Source organism: Pristiophorus japonicus, chromosome 20 (assembly GCF_044704955.1).
Source record: "Pristiophorus japonicus isolate sPriJap1 chromosome 20, sPriJap1.hap1, whole genome shotgun sequence".
In the NCBI taxonomy this organism is placed as follows: Eukaryota; Metazoa; Chordata; class Chondrichthyes; family Pristiophoridae; genus Pristiophorus; species Pristiophorus japonicus.
Window position 1 is genome coordinate 44,465,126 of NC_091996.1, and position 19,883 is coordinate 44,485,008.

Sequence of the window (19,883 nt, forward strand, 5' to 3'; positions counted from 1 at the left end):
TTCTGCATTCACTGTATGTATCCTACTTTTGGAGAGGACAAAATTAATATTGCAAGTATTCATTTCTTAATTATTCTAAATTGGTAGTTCCTCAATAATTTATACAGATACTTTATATAATTGTAAACAAGTTTCACAGAAAATTCCTACGTTTTCAGCTGCAATGCCATTTCTCGATTTTTTGCAGCACACAGAACTGTGTCGTAATTCTCCATTGTAGTGTTAGTTGCATCAAATAGTCAGTTAATTAGTGTGAAGGCTGCTTTCTTTCTGAAACACTGATATATCCTGTGATGATGGGCTACTATAGTACATAAGCCACAGGATGTGCTTTTACTGCATACTTCTGTTTTCTCTCACAGAATGGCTCAAATATCTGTCAAATTGTAATTATTATAAAAGAAGATAATATGGTATTCTTATTCATTATAGATTTGATATTTACATAATCCATCAATAAATTCCATTGTAGGGTTTTTAAAAAATACATCCTACATCTAATCTTAAAATTAGATCTTGCTCACATCTTCCGGACATTAGGCAATGACTAACATTTCAAAATGTTAAATGTTAAAGCCTGCTCAGCCTCAGCTGTCAATTGCTATGGTTTTTTGGTGTGATTGTTGATATTGTAGAATATTAGTGGATTTTAAGTGATGGTAATAGTGGAATAACTTGCTGTTTTGACTGAAGATAAGGAGATAATAATTAAATACATGTTAACAAAAAATCATTTTTTGTAAACTGGAAACAATCACAATTGCCCCTAGCCATTGCAAAAGTACACAATACATCAAAAGGTAGCCACCTCACTGTTGCTGAGGGACAAGGATGAATTTTAATGCCTCAATTAAAAAAATCTTATCCCTTTGTTCAAATCTCTCCACATCCTCGCTCCTCCCTATTTCTGTAACTTCCTCCAGCCCTGTAACCCTCTGAGAGCTCTGTATCCACTTACTCTGGCCTCTTGTGCATCCCCCACTTCCTTCACCCCACCAGTGATGGTCGCATCTTCAGCCGTCTAGATCCTAAACTCTGGAATTCCCTACCCAAGCCTCTTTACCTCTCCACATCTTTCTCCTCCTTGAAGACACTGCTTAAAACCTACCTCTTTGATTGTGATATATTCACAGAGCACAAGCACACACAGCTCTTAACATGGCAGGCAACTCTCTCGGAAGCCTCTGAAAATCTGCCTGGTTCTGTTTATTATTAACCCTGCAGTTGCAGTACACAATACGTCCACATCCACAATGTGGAGCTACAAACATTACAAGCTTACAGATATTACACTTCTCCCTCCTTAATGAAGAAGTTATTATAACAAACATCATACATAACTTGCATGTTTATACATAACACAGGATATAAACTTATTTTTTTCCATATTTACAAATTTAACTTTACCACTTGTTTTCTGTTTCGAAGAGGATATCTTCGCTCTTGAACAGAACCTTCCAAACATGGTGTCGATTTCACACTCATTCGAGGCTCATCCTAAGGAGCGTTTTCCCTCACGGAATTTCCTTGATTTTCATTTGAACTCACTCTAACTTCAGGCTGTTTGTTTTCCTGACTCGAACTCAAACTTACATTCTGATTCTCTCCTGGATTTGTTTCCAGTACATTGGATTTAGGATTTGCTATTGGTGTATCAAAACTATCTGATGAGTCAGAAATAATTGAATCATTCCCACCTTCAACTCCTTCCATGTCTGTAGGTAAAATATGATCAATATGAACAAACCTAACCTGTCCATTATCAAACATCTTTACCAAATATGTGCGAGGACCACATATCTTCACCACTCTTCCTAGTAACCACTTTAACCATTTCTGGTGATGGTTCTTCACTCTCACCTTCTGGTTTAATTTCACACTTCTCTCTTTTATTCTACCTCTATCATGATTCTCTTTCTGTTTTAATTGTGTCTCTTCTACGGACTGTGCCAAATTTGGTTTTAACAACGAGAATCTGGTTTGTGGCTGTCGTATGAGAAACAACTCTGCTGGTGTTCTACCAGTAGTTGTATGAGGAGTATTTCGATATGTAATCAAAAAATTAGCCAATTTGTGATCCAATGACAACTGTCGTTTCCTTGGATTTGGATCTAACATTTATTTTATGAGGGCACGTTTTCCAATTTGTACAGTGCGCTCTGCTGCACCATTCGAAGCAGGATGGTATGGTGGAACCTTGGTATGTTTCATACCATTTTTGCTCGTGAATTATGCAAATTCTTCTGAACGAAATTGTGGTCCATTATCCGAAACAATTTCTTCAGGGAGGCCAAATGCAGAAAATAATTTTTGTAAAATGTCCAATGTTTTACTTGTTGTTATTTTCCACATTGGGAACACCTTAACCCACTTCGAATGGCTATCAATCACAATGAACAATTGTTGTCCTTCTAACTCAGCAAAATCAATATGTAGGCTTTGCCACACCCTGGGAGGCCATTTCCATGGCTGTAATGGTACTTGTGGTGGTTGCTTGCTTACCGATTGACATGTCATACACTGACTCACGATGTACTCTATATCTTTATCAAGACCTGGCCACCATAAATAACTGCGTGCAAAACTCTTGGTCAAGCACATTCCCAGGTGCTGGTTATGGAGGTCTCCTAATAATTTGGACCTGAATTTATTTAGCATAACCACTCTTGCACCCCACATGATACAATCTTTATCGACTGACAATTCATTCCTGCGAATGAAGAATAGATGTGTATCTTTGTTTGTTACCTGGTTTGGCCATCCATTTGCAATATAATCATACACCTTTGACATCACTGGGTCACGTTTGGTTGCTCTACCAATCTCTTCAGCTGTGACTAGCAGTTCATCAATGTATGAAAAATAAAACACTTCTTCCCTATCGGGTGTAACTTGTGATGGGGAAGGCAATCTAGACATTGCATCAGCTGATCAGCTGATTGTCTATATTCAATATCATATATATATGCTGACAAAATCAAAGCCCATCTCTGCATTCTGGCTGCAGCTAATGTTGGAACTGGGGACTTTCGATGGAGGATTGCTGTTAGGGGCTTATGGTCCGGAGCAATGGTAAACTTACGACCATACAAGTATTTGTGAAACTTCTTGACCCCAAAAATTAATGCCGAAGCTTCCCTTTCAATTTGCGCATAATTACTCTCACTGGCACTGAGAGTGCATAAAGCAAAAGCAATTGGTCTCTCCTCCCCAGTACGTGATACATGAGAGATCACTGCCCCAACTTCATACGGAGAGGCATCACATGCTAGCTTAATCTCCTTAGATATGTCATAGTGAACTAACATGGGTGCTCTCTACCAATTTGCTTTTATGAATGTTGTATCGCATTCTTTTGACACTTCCATTGGACCTGTTTTTTCAAAAGTTCATTCAATGGATGTAATAGTGTAGCCAAATTTGGTAGGAACTTCCCATAATAGTTCAAAAGACCCAAGAATGAACGAAGTTCAGTGACATTCCTAGGAGTGGGTGCATTTCTGATTGCATCCAATTTTTCCATGGTTGGATGTAAACCATCTTTGTATACTCTGTACCCTAAGTACTCCACTGAGTTTTTAAATAACTCACACTTACGAGCAGACACTCGTACTCTGTGCTTCTCTAGCCGTTTGAGGACTTTATTCAGTATGTTATTATGAATTTGCCTATTTGGTGCTGATATTAGTATACCATACTACCCCATCAATACCTTTCAAAATCTGGTTCATCACCCCTTAGAATATGACAGGGGCGGAAGACACTCCAAACGGTAGCCTATTAAATTGATATAGGCCTAGATGAGTATTTATAGTCAAACATGACTTGGACTCCTCATCAAGCGATAAGTGGGCATTCGTAAGATCCAGTTTTGAGAAGACCTGACCACCTGTCAGTGTTGTGAACAAATCTTCTATATTCGGCAATGTATTGGGGACATTACCCTTTAGAACCTGGTTTACGGTTACTTTATAATCACCACACAATCTTACCTTACCATCGGACTTAGGTAAAGCAACAATGGGTGTAGCCCAATTGCATCGATCTATCTTACAAATAATGTTCTCAGTCTCTAGTCTTTTGAGTTCTTGCTCAACTTTCTCCTTGAGTGCATATGGTACGGAATGTGGCTTGTAGTAAACTGATCTTGCGTACTTCTGTACCCTGACACTCGCCTTGAAGCCTTGGATCGGATTGCCCGTTTCGCAGAACACCTTCGGATTCTTCTTGATAACCTCATCCGTTGATGAAAATCTCGCTTCCACACAGAAAATCTCACTCCAATCCAGCTTCAGTGAGCTCAACCAATTTCTTCCTAGTAAGGCAGGCTTGTCTCCTTTCACTACTATTAGAGGCAAGTTCTGAAATTTTTATATTTCACCGGCACGGTGATACGACCTACCACAGGAATTTTCTCTCCCGAGTAGCCTCGCAGCTCTACCTTGGATTTCTCCAGTTGGAAATCACGCAATTTTTCGAGGTACAGCAACTCCGGTACTGCACTCACGGATGCACCCGTGTCGATTTCCATTGGTATCTTGAATCCCGCAACAGCTATTTGGATTTTGATGCTTTCTGAATCGCTGTCCGTGCTCCTGATGACGTGTAACTCTAACATCTCCTCGTCCTGTTGTTGTTCTTCCATGCTATATAGTCTCTTGGGATTTCTACTCATAGCTTTGAACGCTGGATTCATAGCTTTAAAAGTTGGTTTACCCTTCAGTCGGCATGCCTTCGCAAAATGCCCAGTCTTTCTGCAGAAGAAACACTCTGCCTTCATGTATGGACAACTTTGAGCAATGTGTTGACCCAGGCACCCATAGCACGACTTCAACGCTCTGTTAGAATTTCCCGTTTCTGAGACTTTGGGCCCCCGCCGTCTTTTACTTTGAACCTGCAGGTGATTTACCTCGGTTGACTGATGACCGTAATTATTATTTAATTCTCGGGAATATTGTTCAGCTATGCCCATCGACCTCACTGTCTGACAAGCAATCTCAAAAGTCAAGTCATCCGTCATCAATAACTTCCTTCTGATCGCAAGATTTTTCACCCCACAAATAAAACAATCCCGTAATGCTCAGTTTTGTAAGTTTCCAAAATTACAGTGCATCGATAGCTTCTTTAATGCAACGATGTAATCACTGATATTTTCATCAGACGTTTGATTCCGAATCCCGAAACAATAGCTTTCAGCAATTTCCACCACTTTGGGGTTCTAGTGCTGCTCCAGCTTCATTAAAATCTCTTTAAGCATTGTGTCCTTTGGCTCGTCAGGCACAAGCAGATTTACCAGCGTTTCATACAACGCCGGGCCTGCCTCCAATAAGAAGATCGCTGTCTTACGTTTCAACACAGCCCGGTTCTGGCCTGCATTGTCTGGAACTTCGATTATGTTATTTGCAGTGAAATACATTTCTAGCCGATCCACATACACTTTAAAACGTTCCCGGTGTTGTCTATATTCACCCAAATGTCCCATTACACCTGCCATTTTAATCTCTAGCTGGTCACACCATGTGCTGTATTTTACCTCAGATTTTTGTAGCTTTTTCCAAAGACAGTAACTTCAAAAGTCTCTCTGGGTGGGTGGGTGAATCCTTCACCAACAAAATTTAAGCTTTAAATCCTTCGAAAAATCCCATCTCCTCGCCAAATGTGATATATTCACAGAGCACAGCACACACCGCTCCTAACCTAGCAGGAAGCTCTGTTGGAAGCCTCTGGAACAGCCTGATTCTGTTTATTATTAACTCTGCAGTTGCAATATACAATACGTCCACATCCACAGTGTGGAGCTACAAACATTACAAGCTTACAGACATTACAATTATGAGGGGGCTTGACAAGGTGGATGCAGAGAGGATGTTTCCACTGATGGGGGAGACTAGAACTAGAGGGCACGATCTTAGAATAAGGGGTCGTCCATTTAAAACAGAAATGAGGAGAAATTTTTTCTCTCAGAGAGTGTTGTAAATCTGTGGAATTCACGGCGTCAGAGAGCTGTGGAAGCTGGGACATTGAATAAATTTAAGACAGAAATAGAGTTTCTTAAATGATAAGGGATAAGGGGTTATGGGGAGCGGGTGGAGAAATGGAGCTGAGTCCATGATCAGATCAGCCATGATCTTGTCGAATAGCGGAGCAAGCTCGAGGGGCCTTATGGCCTACTCCTGTTCCTATTTCTTATGTTCTTATGAAATATTTAACTCAGGAAAGGTGCAGTGTTGAGCTGGAACCATTTTATTTTGTTACTGCCTGTGCCATAAAGAAGTGGGAGGGAATACAGTATATAAATGTCACAGCAACATAAAAAGGAATTCTGCATTCACTGTATGTATCCTACTTTTGGAGAGGACAAAATTAATATTGCAAGTATTCATTTCTTAATTATTCTAAATTGGTAGTTCCTCAATAATTTATACAGATACTTTATATAATTGTAAACAAGTTTCACAGAAAATTCCTACGTTTTCAGCTGCAATGCCATTTCTCGATTTTTTGCAGCACACAGAACTGTGTCGTAATTCTCCATTGTAGTGTTAGTTGCATCAAATAGTCAGTTAATTAGTGTGAAGGCTGCTTTCTTTCTGAAACACTGATATATCCTGTGATGATGGGCTACTATAGTACATAAGCCACAGGATGTGCTTTTACTGCATACTTCTGTTTTCTCTCACAGAATGGCTCAAATATCTGTCAAATTGTAATTATTATAAAAGAAGATAATATGGTATTCTTATTCATTATAGATTTGATATTTACATAATCCATCAATAAATTCCATTGTAGGGTTTTTAAAAAATACATCCTACATCTAATCTTAAAATTAGATCTTGCTCACATCTTCCGGACATTAGGCAATGACTAACATTTCAAAATGTTAAATGTTAAAGCCTGCTCAGCCTCAGCTGTCAATTGCTATGGTTTTTTGGTGTGATTGTTGATATTGTAGAATATTAGTGGATTTTAAGTGATGGTAATAGTGGAATAACTTGCTGTTTTGACTGAAGATAAGGAGATAATAATTAAATACATGTTAACAAAAAATCATTTTTTGTAAACTGGAAACAATCACAATTGCCCCTAGCCATTGCAAAAGTACACAATACATCAAAAGGTAGCCACCTCACTGTTGCTGAGGGACAAGGATGAATTTTAATGCCTCAATTAAAAAAATCTTATCCCTTTGTTCAAATCTCTCCACATCCTCGCTCCTCCCTATTTCTGTAACTTCCTCCAGCCCTGTAACCCTCTGAGAGCTCTGTATCCACTTACTCTGGCCTCTTGTGCATCCCCCACTTCCTTCACCCCACCAGTGATGGTCGCATCTTCAGCCGTCTAGATCCTAAACTCTGGAATTCCCTACCCAAGCCTCTTTACCTCTCCACATCTTTCTCCTCCTTGAAGACACTGCTTAAAACCTACCTCTTTGATTGTGATATATTCACAGAGCACAAGCACACACAGCTCTTAACATGGCAGGCAACTCTCTCGGAAGCCTCTGAAAATCTGCCTGGTTCTGTTTATTATTAACCCTGCAGTTGCAGTACACAATACGTCCACATCCACAATGTGGAGCTACAAACATTACAAGCTTACAGATATTACACTTCTCCCTCCTTAATGAAGAAGTTATTATAACAAACATCATACATAACTTGCATGTTTATACATAACACAGGATATAAACTTATTTTTTTCCATATTTACAAATTTAACTTTACCACTTGTTTTCTGTTTCGAAGAGGATATCTTCGCTCTTGAACAGAACCTTCCAAACATGGTGTCGATTTCACACTCATTCGAGGCTCATCCTAAGGAGCGTTTTCCCTCACGGAATTTCCTTGATTTTCATTTGAACTCACTCTAACTTCAGGCTGTTTGTTTTCCTGACTCGAACTCAAACTTACATTCTGATTCTCTCCTGGATTTGTTTCCAGTACATTGGATTTAGGATTTGCTATTGGTGTATCAAAACTATCTGATGAGTCAGAAATAATTGAATCATTCCCACCTTCAACTCCTTCCATGTCTGTAGGTAAAATATGATCAATATGAACAAACCTAACCTGTCCATTATCAAACATCTTTACCAAATATGTGCGAGGACCACATATCTTCACCACTCTTCCTAGTAACCACTTTAACCATTTCTGGTGATGGTTCTTCACTCTCACCTTCTGGTTTAATTTCACACTTCTCTCTTTTATTCTACCTCTATCATGATTCTCTTTCTGTTTTAATTGTGTCTCTTCTACGGACTGTGCCAAATTTGGTTTTAACAACGAGAATCTGGTTTGTGGCTGTCGTATGAGAAACAACTCTGCTGGTGTTCTACCAGTAGTTGTATGAGGAGTATTTCGATATGTAATCAAAAAATTAGCCAATTTGTGATCCAATGACAACTGTCGTTTCCTTGGATTTGGATCTAACATTTATTTTATGAGGGCACGTTTTCCAATTTGTACAGTGCGCTCTGCTGCACCATTCGAAGCAGGATGGTATGGTGGAACCTTGGTATGTTTCATACCATTTTTGCTCGTGAATTATGCAAATTCTTCTGAACGAAATTGTGGTCCATTATCCGAAACAATTTCTTCAGGGAGGCCAAATGCAGAAAATAATTTTTGTAAAATGTCCAATGTTTTACTTGTTGTTATTTTCCACATTGGGAACACCTTAACCCACTTCGAATGGCTATCAATCACAATGAACAATTGTTGTCCTTCTAACTCAGCAAAATCAATATGTAGGCTTTGCCACACCCTGGGAGGCCATTTCCATGGCTGTAATGGTACTTGTGGTGGTTGCTTGCTTACCGATTGACATGTCATACACTGACTCACGATGTACTCTATATCTTTATCAAGACCTGGCCACCATAAATAACTGCGTGCAAAACTCTTGGTCAAGCACATTCCCAGGTGCTGGTTATGGAGGTCTCCTAATAATTTGGACCTGAATTTATTTAGCATAACCACTCTTGCACCCCACATGATACAATCTTTATCGACTGACAATTCATTCCTGCGAATGAAGAATAGATGTGTATCTTTGTTTGTTACCTGGTTTGGCCATCCATTTGCAATATAATCATACACCTTTGACATCACTGGGTCACGTTTGGTTGCTCTACCAATCTCTTCAGCTGTGACTAGCAGTTCATCAATGTATGAAAAATAAAACACTTCTTCCCTATCGGGTGTAACTTGTGATGGGGAAGGCAATCTAGACATTGCATCAGCTGATCAGCTGATTGTCTATATTCAATATCATATATATATGCTGACAAAATCAAAGCCCATCTCTGCATTCTGGCTGCAGCTAATGTTGGAACTGGGGACTTTCGATGGAGGATTGCTGTTAGGGGCTTATGGTCCGGAGCAATGGTAAACTTACGACCATACAAGTATTTGTGAAACTTCTTGACCCCAAAAATTAATGCCGAAGCTTCCCTTTCAATTTGCGCATAATTACTCTCACTGGCACTGAGAGTGCATAAAGCAAAAGCAATTGGTCTCTCCTCCCCAGTACGTGATACATGAGAGATCACTGCCCCAACTTCATACGGAGAGGCATCACATGCTAGCTTAATCTCCTTAGATATGTCATAGTGAACTAACATGGGTGCTCTCTACCAATTTGCTTTTATGAATGTTGTATCGCATTCTTTTGACACTTCCATTGGACCTGTTTTTTCAAAAGTTCATTCAATGGATGTAATAGTGTAGCCAAATTTGGTAGGAACTTCCCATAATAGTTCAAAAGACCCAAGAATGAACGAAGTTCAGTGACATTCCTAGGAGTGGGTGCATTTCTGATTGCATCCAATTTTTCCATGGTTGGATGTAAACCATCTTTGTATACTCTGTACCCTAAGTACTCCACTGAGTTTTTAAATAACTCACACTTACGAGCAGACACTCGTACTCTGTGCTTCTCTAGCCGTTTGAGGACTTTATTCAGTATGTTATTATGAATTTGCCTATTTGGTGCTGATATTAGTATACCATACTACCCCATCAATACCTTTCAAAATCTGGTTCATCACCCCTTAGAATATGACAGGGGCGGAAGACACTCCAAACGGTAGCCTATTAAATTGATATAGGCCTAGATGAGTATTTATAGTCAAACATGACTTGGACTCCTCATCAAGCGATAAGTGGGCATTCGTAAGATCCAGTTTTGAGAAGACCTGACCACCTGTCAGTGTTGTGAACAAATCTTCTATATTCGGCAATGTATTGGGGACATTACCCTTTAGAACCTGGTTTACGGTTACTTTATAATCACCACACAATCTTACCTTACCATCGGACTTAGGTAAAGCAACAATGGGTGTAGCCCAATTGCATCGATCTATCTTACAAATAATGTTCTCAGTCTCTAGTCTTTTGAGTTCTTGCTCAACTTTCTCCTTGAGTGCATATGGTACGGAATGTGGCTTGTAGTAAACTGATCTTGCGTACTTCTGTACCCTGACACTCGCCTTGAAGCCTTGGATCGGATTGCCCGTTTCGCAGAACACCTTCGGATTCTTCTTGATAACCTCATCCGTTGATGAAAATCTCGCTTCCACACAGAAAATCTCACTCCAATCCAGCTTCAGTGAGCTCAACCAATTTCTTCCTAGTAAGGCAGGCTTGTCTCCTTTCACTACTATTAGAGGCAAGTTCTGAAATTTTTATATTTCACCGGCACGGTGATACGACCTACCACAGGAATTTTCTCTCCCGAGTAGCCTCGCAGCTCTACCTTGGATTTCTCCAGTTGGAAATCACGCAATTTTTCGAGGTACAGCAACTCCGGTACTGCACTCACGGATGCACCCGTGTCGATTTCCATTGGTATCTTGAATCCCGCAACAGCTATTTGGATTTTGATGCTTTCTGAATCGCTGTCCGTGCTCCTGATGACGTGTAACTCTAACATCTCCTCGTCCTGTTGTTGTTCTTCCATGCTATATAGTCTCTTGGGATTTCTACTCATAGCTTTGAACGCTGGATTCATAGCTTTAAAAGTTGGTTTACCCTTCAGTCGGCATGCCTTCGCAAAATGCCCAGTCTTTCTGCAGAAGAAACACTCTGCCTTCATGTATGGACAACTTTGAGCAATGTGTTGACCCAGGCACCCATAGCACGACTTCAACGCTCTGTTAGAATTTCCCGTTTCTGAGACTTTGGGCCCCCGCCGTCTTTTACTTTGAACCTGCAGGTGATTTACCTCGGTTGACTGATGACCGTAATTATTATTTAATTCTCGGGAATATTGTTCAGCTATGCCCATCGACCTCACTGTCTGACAAGCAATCTCAAAAGTCAAGTCATCCGTCATCAATAACTTCCTTCTGATCGCAAGATTTTTCACCCCACAAATAAAACAATCCCGTAATGCTCAGTTTTGTAAGTTTCCAAAATTACAGTGCATCGATAGCTTCTTTAATGCAACGATGTAATCACTGATATTTTCATCAGACGTTTGATTCCGAATCCCGAAACAATAGCTTTCAGCAATTTCCACCACTTTGGGGTTCTAGTGCTGCTCCAGCTTCATTAAAATCTCTTTAAGCATTGTGTCCTTTGGCTCGTCAGGCACAAGCAGATTTACCAGCGTTTCATACAACGCCGGGCCTGCCTCCAATAAGAAGATCGCTGTCTTACGTTTCAACACAGCCCGGTTCTGGCCTGCATTGTCTGGAACTTCGATTATGTTATTTGCAGTGAAATACATTTCTAGCCGATCCACATACACTTTAAAACGTTCCCGGTGTTGTCTATATTCACCCAAATGTCCCATTACACCTGCCATTTTAATCTCTAGCTGGTCACACCATGTGCTGTATTTTACCTCAGATTTTTGTAGCTTTTTCCAAAGACAGTAACTTCAAAAGTCTCTCTGGGTGGGTGGGTGAATCCTTCACCAACAAAATTTAAGCTTTAAATCCTTCGAAAAATCCCATCTCCTCGCCAAATGTGATATATTCACAGAGCACAGCACACACCGCTCCTAACCTAGCAGGAAGCTCTGTTGGAAGCCTCTGGAACAGCCTGATTCTGTTTATTATTAACTCTGCAGTTGCAATATACAATACGTCCACATCCACAGTGTGGAGCTACAAACATTACAAGCTTACAGACATTACAATTATGAGGGGGCTTGACAAGGTGGATGCAGAGAGGATGTTTCCACTGATGGGGGAGACTAGAACTAGAGGGCACGATCTTAGAATAAGGGGTCGTCCATTTAAAACAGAAATGAGGAGAAATTTTTTCTCTCAGAGAGTGTTGTAAATCTGTGGAATTCACGGCGTCAGAGAGCTGTGGAAGCTGGGACATTGAATAAATTTAAGACAGAAATAGAGTTTCTTAAATGATAAGGGATAAGGGGTTATGGGGAGCGGGTGGAGAAATGGAGCTGAGTCCATGATCAGATCAGCCATGATCTTGTCGAATAGCGGAGCAAGCTCGAGGGGCCTTATGGCCTACTCCTGTTCCTATTTCTTATGTTCTTATGAAATATTTAACTCAGGAAAGGTGCAGTGTTGAGCTGGAACCATTTTATTTTGTTACTGCCTGTGCCATAAAGAAGTGGGAGGGAATACAGTATATAAATGTCACAGCAACATAAAAAGGAATTCTGCATTCACTGTATGTATCCTACTTTTGGAGAGGACAAAATTAATATTGCAAGTATTCATTTCTTAATTATTCTAAATTGGTAGTTCCTCAATAATTTATACAGATACTTTATATAATTGTAAACAAGTTTCACAGAAAATTCCTACGTTTTCAGCTGCAATGCCATTTCTCGATTTTTTGCAGCACACAGAACTGTGTCGTAATTCTCCATTGTAGTGTTAGTTGCATCAAATAGTCAGTTAATTAGTGTGAAGGCTGCTTTCTTTCTGAAACACTGATATATCCTGTGATGATGGGCTACTATAGTACATAAGCCACAGGATGTGCTTTTACTGCATACTTCTGTTTTCTCTCACAGAATGGCTCAAATATCTGTCAAATTGTAATTATTATAAAAGAAGATAATATGGTATTCTTATTCATTATAGATTTGATATTTACATAATCCATCAATAAATTCCATTGTAGGGTTTTTAAAAAATACATCCTACATCTAATCTTAAAATTAGATCTTGCTCACATCTTCCGGACATTAGGCAATGACTAACATTTCAAAATGTTAAATGTTAAAGCCTGCTCAGCCTCAGCTGTCAATTGCTATGGTTTTTTGGTGTGATTGTTGATATTGTAGAATATTAGTGGATTTTAAGTGATGGTAATAGTGGAATAACTTGCTGTTTTGACTGAAGATAAGGAGATAATAATTAAATACATGTTAACAAAAAATCATTTTTTGTAAACTGGAAACAATCACAATTGCCCCTAGCCATTGCAAAAGTACACAATACATCAAAAGGTAGCCACCTCACTGTTGCTGAGGGACAAGGATGAATTTTAATGCCTCAATTAAAAAAATCTTATCCCTTTGTTCAAATCTCTCCACATCCTCGCTCCTCCCTATTTCTGTAACTTCCTCCAGCCCTGTAACCCTCTGAGAGCTCTGTATCCACTTACTCTGGCCTCTTGTGCATCCCCCACTTCCTTCACCCCACCAGTGATGGTCGCATCTTCAGCCGTCTAGATCCTAAACTCTGGAATTCCCTACCCAAGCCTCTTTACCTCTCCACATCTTTCTCCTCCTTGAAGACACTGCTTAAAACCTACCTCTTTGATTGTGATATATTCACAGAGCACAAGCACACACAGCTCTTAACATGGCAGGCAACTCTCTCGGAAGCCTCTGAAAATCTGCCTGGTTCTGTTTATTATTAACCCTGCAGTTGCAGTACACAATACGTCCACATCCACAATGTGGAGCTACAAACATTACAAGCTTACAGATATTACACTTCTCCCTCCTTAATGAAGAAGTTATTATAACAAACATCATACATAACTTGCATGTTTATACATAACACAGGATATAAACTTATTTTTTTCCATATTTACAAATTTAACTTTACCACTTGTTTTCTGTTTCGAAGAGGATATCTTCGCTCTTGAACAGAACCTTCCAAACATGGTGTCGATTTCACACTCATTCGAGGCTCATCCTAAGGAGCGTTTTCCCTCACGGAATTTCCTTGATTTTCATTTGAACTCACTCTAACTTCAGGCTGTTTGTTTTCCTGACTCGAACTCAAACTTACATTCTGATTCTCTCCTGGATTTGTTTCCAGTACATTGGATTTAGGATTTGCTATTGGTGTATCAAAACTATCTGATGAGTCAGAAATAATTGAATCATTCCCACCTTCAACTCCTTCCATGTCTGTAGGTAAAATATGATCAATATGAACAAACCTAACCTGTCCATTATCAAACATCTTTACCAAATATGTGCGAGGACCACATATCTTCACCACTCTTCCTAGTAACCACTTTAACCATTTCTGGTGATGGTTCTTCACTCTCACCTTCTGGTTTAATTTCACACTTCTCTCTTTTATTCTACCTCTATCATGATTCTCTTTCTGTTTTAATTGTGTCTCTTCTACGGACTGTGCCAAATTTGGTTTTAACAACGAGAATCTGGTTTGTGGCTGTCGTATGAGAAACAACTCTGCTGGTGTTCTACCAGTAGTTGTATGAGGAGTATTTCGATATGTAATCAAAAAATTAGCCAATTTGTGATCCAATGACAACTGTCGTTTCCTTGGATTTGGATCTAACATTTATTTTATGAGGGCACGTTTTCCAATTTGTACAGTGCGCTCTGCTGCACCATTCGAAGCAGGATGGTATGGTGGAACCTTGGTATGTTTCATACCATTTTTGCTCGTGAATTATGCAAATTCTTCTGAACGAAATTGTGGTCCATTATCCGAAACAATTTCTTCAGGGAGGCCAAATGCAGAAAATAATTTTTGTAAAATGTCCAATGTTTTACTTGTTGTTATTTTCCACATTGGGAACACCTTAACCCACTTCGAATGGCTATCAATCACAATGAACAATTGTTGTCCTTCTAACTCAGCAAAATCAATATGTAGGCTTTGCCACACCCTGGGAGGCCATTTCCATGGCTGTAATGGTACTTGTGGTGGTTGCTTGCTTACCGATTGACATGTCATACACTGACTCACGATGTACTCTATATCTTTATCAAGACCTGGCCACCATAAATAACTGCGTGCAAAACTCTTGGTCAAGCACATTCCCAGGTGCTGGTTATGGAGGTCTCCTAATAATTTGGACCTGAATTTATTTAGCATAACCACTCTTGCACCCCACATGATACAATCTTTATCGACTGACAATTCATTCCTGCGAATGAAGAATAGATGTGTATCTTTGTTTGTTACCTGGTTTGGCCATCCATTTGCAATATAATCATACACCTTTGACATCACTGGGTCACGTTTGGTTGCTCTACCAATCTCTTCAGCTGTGACTAGCAGTTCATCAATGTATGAAAAATAAAACACTTCTTCCCTATCGGGTGTAACTTGTGATGGGGAAGGCAATCTAGACATTGCATCAGCTGATCAGCTGATTGTCTATATTCAATATCATATATATATGCTGACAAAATCAAAGCCCATCTCTGCATTCTGGCTGCAGCTAATGTTGGAACTGGGGACTTTCGATGGAGGATTGCTGTTAGGGGCTTATGGTCCGGAGCAATGGTAAACTTACGACCATACAAGTATTTGTGAAACTTCTTGACCCCAAAAATTAATGCCGAAGCTTCCCTTTCAATTTGCGCATAATTACTCTCACTGGCACTGAGAGTGCATAAAGCAAAAGCAATTGGTCTCTCCTCCCCAGTACGTGATACATGAGAGATCACTGCCCCAACTTCATACGGAGAGGCATCACATGCTAGCTTAATCTCCTTAGATATGTCATAGTGAACTAACATGGGTGCTCTCTACCAATTTGCTTTTATGAATGTTGTATCGCATTCTTTTGACACTTCCATTGGACCTGTTTTTTCAAAAGTTCATTCAATGGATGTAATAGTGTAGCCAAATTTGGTAGGAACTTCCCATAATAGTTCAAAAGACCCAAGAATGAACGAAGTTCAGTGACATTCCTAGGAGTGGGTGCATTTCTGATTGCATCCAATTTTTCCATGGTTGGATGTAAACCATCTTTGTATACTCTGTACCCTAAGTACTCCACTGAGTTTTTAAATAACTCACACTTACGAGCAGACACTCGTACTCTGTGCTTCTCTAGCCGTTTGAGGACTTTATTCAGTATGTTATTATGAATTTGCCTATTTGGTGCTGATATTAGTATACCATACTACCCCATCAATACCTTTCAAAATCTGGTTCATCACCCCTTAGAATATGACAGGGGCGGAAGACACTCCAAACGGTAGCCTATTAAATTGATATAGGCCTAGATGAGTATTTATAGTCAAACATGACTTGGACTCCTCATCAAGCGATAAGTGGGCATTCGTAAGATCCAGTTTTGAGAAGACCTGACCACCTGTCAGTGTTGTGAACAAATCTTCTATATTCGGCAATGTATTGGGGACATTACCCTTTAGAACCTGGTTTACGGTTACTTTATAATCACCACACAATCTTACCTTACCATCGGACTTAGGTAAAGCAACAATGGGTGTAGCCCAATTGCATCGATCTATCTTACAAATAATGTTCTCAGTCTCTAGTCTTTTGAGTTCTTGCTCAACTTTCTCCTTGAGTGCATATGGTACGGAATGTGGCTTGTAGTAAACTGATCTTGCGTACTTCTGTACCCTGACACTCGCCTTGAAGCCTTGGATCGGATTGCCCGTTTCGCAGAACACCTTCGGATTCTTCTTGATAACCTCATCCGTTGATGAAAATCTCGCTTCCACACAGAAAATCTCACTCCAATCCAGCTTCAGTGAGCTCAACCAATTTCTTCCTAGTAAGGCAGGCTTGTCTCCTTTCACTACTATTAGAGGCAAGTTCTGAAATTTTTATATTTCACCGGCACGGTGATACGACCTACCACAGGAATTTTCTCTCCCGAGTAGCCTCGCAGCTCTACCTTGGATTTCTCCAGTTGGAAATCACGCAATTTTTCGAGGTACAGCAACTCCGGTACTGCACTCACGGATGCACCCGTGTCGATTTCCATTGGTATCTTGAATCCCGCAACAGCTATTTGGATTTTGATGCTTTCTGAATCGCTGTCCGTGCTCCTGATGACGTGTAACTCTAACATCTCCTCGTCCTGTTGTTGTTCTTCCATGCTATATAGTCTCTTGGATTTCTACTCATAGCTTTGAACGCTGGATTCATAGCTTTAAAAGTTGGTTTACCCTTCAGTCGGCATGCCTTCGCAAAATGCCCAGTCTTTCTGCAGAAGAAACACTCTGCCTTCATGTATGGACAACTTTGAGCAATGTGTTGACCCAGGCACCCATAGCACGACTTCAACGCTCTGTTAGAATTTCCCGTTTCTGAGACTTTGGGCCCCCGCCGTCTTTTACTTTGAACCTGCAGGTGATTTACCTCGGTTGACTGATGACCGTAATTATTATTTAATTCTCGGGAATATTGTTCAGCTATGCCCATCGACCTCACTGTCTGACAAGCAATCTCAAAAGTCAAGTCATCCGTCATCAATAACTTCCTTCTGATCGCAAGATTTTCACCCCACAAATAAAACAATCCCGTAATGCTCAGTTTTGTAAGTTTCCAAAATTACAGTGCATCGATAGCTTCTTTAATGCAACGATGTAATCACTGATATTTTCATCAGACGTTTGATTCCGAATCCCGAAACAATAGCTTTCAGCAATTTCCACCACTTTGGGGTTCTAGTGCTGCTCCCAGCTTCATTAAAATCTCTTTAAGCATTGTGTCCTTTGGCTCGTCAGGCACAAGCAGATTTACCAGCGTTTCATACAACGCCGGGCCTGCCTCCAATAAGAAGATCGCTGTCTTACGTTTCAACACAGCCCGGTTCTGGCCTGCATTGTCTGGAACTTCGATTATGTTATTTGCAGTGAAATACATTTCTAGCCGATCCACATACACTTTAAAACGTTCCCGGTGTTGTCTATATTCACCCAAATGTCCCATTACACCTGCCATTTTAATCTCTAGCTGGTCACACCATGTGCTGTATTTTACCTCAGATTTTTGTAGCTTTTTCCAAAGACAGTAACTTCAAAAGTCTCTCTGGGTGGGTGGGTGAATCCTTCACCAACAAAATTTAAGCTTTAAATCCTTCGAAAAATCCCATCTCCTCGCCAAATGTGATATATTCACAGAGCACAGCACACACCGCTCCTAACCTAGCAGGAAGCTCTGTTGGAAGCCTCTGGAACAGCCTGATTCTGTTTATTATTAACTCTGCAGTTGCAATATACAATACGTCCACATCCACAGTGTGGAGCTACAAACATTACAAGCTTACAGACATTACAATTATGAGGGGGCTTGACAAGGTGGATGCAGAGAGGATGTTTCCACTGATGGGGAGACTAGAACTAGAGGGCACGATCTTAGAATAAGGGGTCGTCCATTTAAAACAGAAATGAGGAGAAATTTTTTCTCTCAGAGAGTGTTGTAAATCTGTGGAATTCACGGCGTCAGAGAGCTGTGGAAGCTGGGACATTGAATAAATTTAAGACAGAAATAGAGTTTCTTAAATGATAAGGGATAAGGGGTTATGGGGAGCGGGTGGAGAAATGGAGCTGAGTCCATGATCAGATCAGCCATGATCTTGTCGAATAGCGGAGCAAGCTCGAGGGGCCTTATGGCCTACTCCTGTTCCTATTTCTTATGTTCTTATGAAATATTTAACTCAGGAAAGGTGCAGTGTTGAGCTGGAACCATTTTATTTTGTTACTGCCTGTGCCATAAAGAAGTGGGAGGAATACAGTATATAAATGTCACAGCAACATAAAAAGGAATTCTGCATTCACTGTATGTATCCTACTTTTGGAGAGGACAAAATTAATATTGCAAGTATTCATTTCTTAATTATTCTAAATTGGTAGTTCCTCAATAATTTATACAGATACTTTATATAATTGTAAACAAGTTTCACAGAAAATTCCTACGTTTTCAGCTGCAATGCCATTTCTCGATTTTTTGCAGCACACAGAACTGTGTCGTAATTCTCCATTGTAGTGTTAGTTGCATCAAATAGTCAGTTAATTAGTGTGAAGGCTGCTTTCTTTCTGAAACACTGATATATCCTGTGATGATGGGGCTACTATAGTACATAAGCCACAGGATGTGCTTTTACTGCATACTTCTGTTTTCTCTCACAGAATGGCTCAAATATCTGTCAAATTGTAATTATTATAAAAGAAGATAATATGGTATTCTTATTCATTATAGATTTGATATTTACATAATCCATCAATAAATTCCATTGTAGGGTTTTTAAAAAATACATCCTACATCTAATCTTAAAATTAGATCTTGCTCACATCTTCCGGACATTAGGCAATGACTAACATTTCAAAATGTTAAATGTTAAAGCCTGCTCAGCCTCAGCTGTCAATTGCTATGGTTTTTTGGTGTGATTGTTGATATTGTAGAATATTAGTGGATTTTAAGTGATGGTAATAGTGGAATAACTTGCTGTTTTGACTGAAGATAAGGGAGATAATAATTAAATACATGTTAACAAAAAATCATTTTTTGTAAACTGGAAACAATCACAATTGCCCCTAGCCATTGCAAAAGTACACAATACATCAAAAGGTAGCCACCTCACTGTTGCTGAGGGACAAGGATGAATTTTAATGCCTCAATTAAAAAAATCTTATCCCTTTGTTCAAATCTCTCCACATCCTCGCTCCTCCCTATTTCTGTAACTTCCTCCAGC

The 19,883-nt window shown here is 39.8% G+C and overlaps 1 protein-coding gene across 3 annotated transcripts in view; it reads left to right on the plus strand.

Moving 5' to 3' along the window:
* Positions 1 to 19,883, plus strand: part of LOC139232924 (dual specificity testis-specific protein kinase 2-like) — a 146,207-nt gene that overhangs the window by 21,533 nt on the left and 104,791 nt on the right. The gene's annotated exons all lie outside the window — the stretch shown is intronic.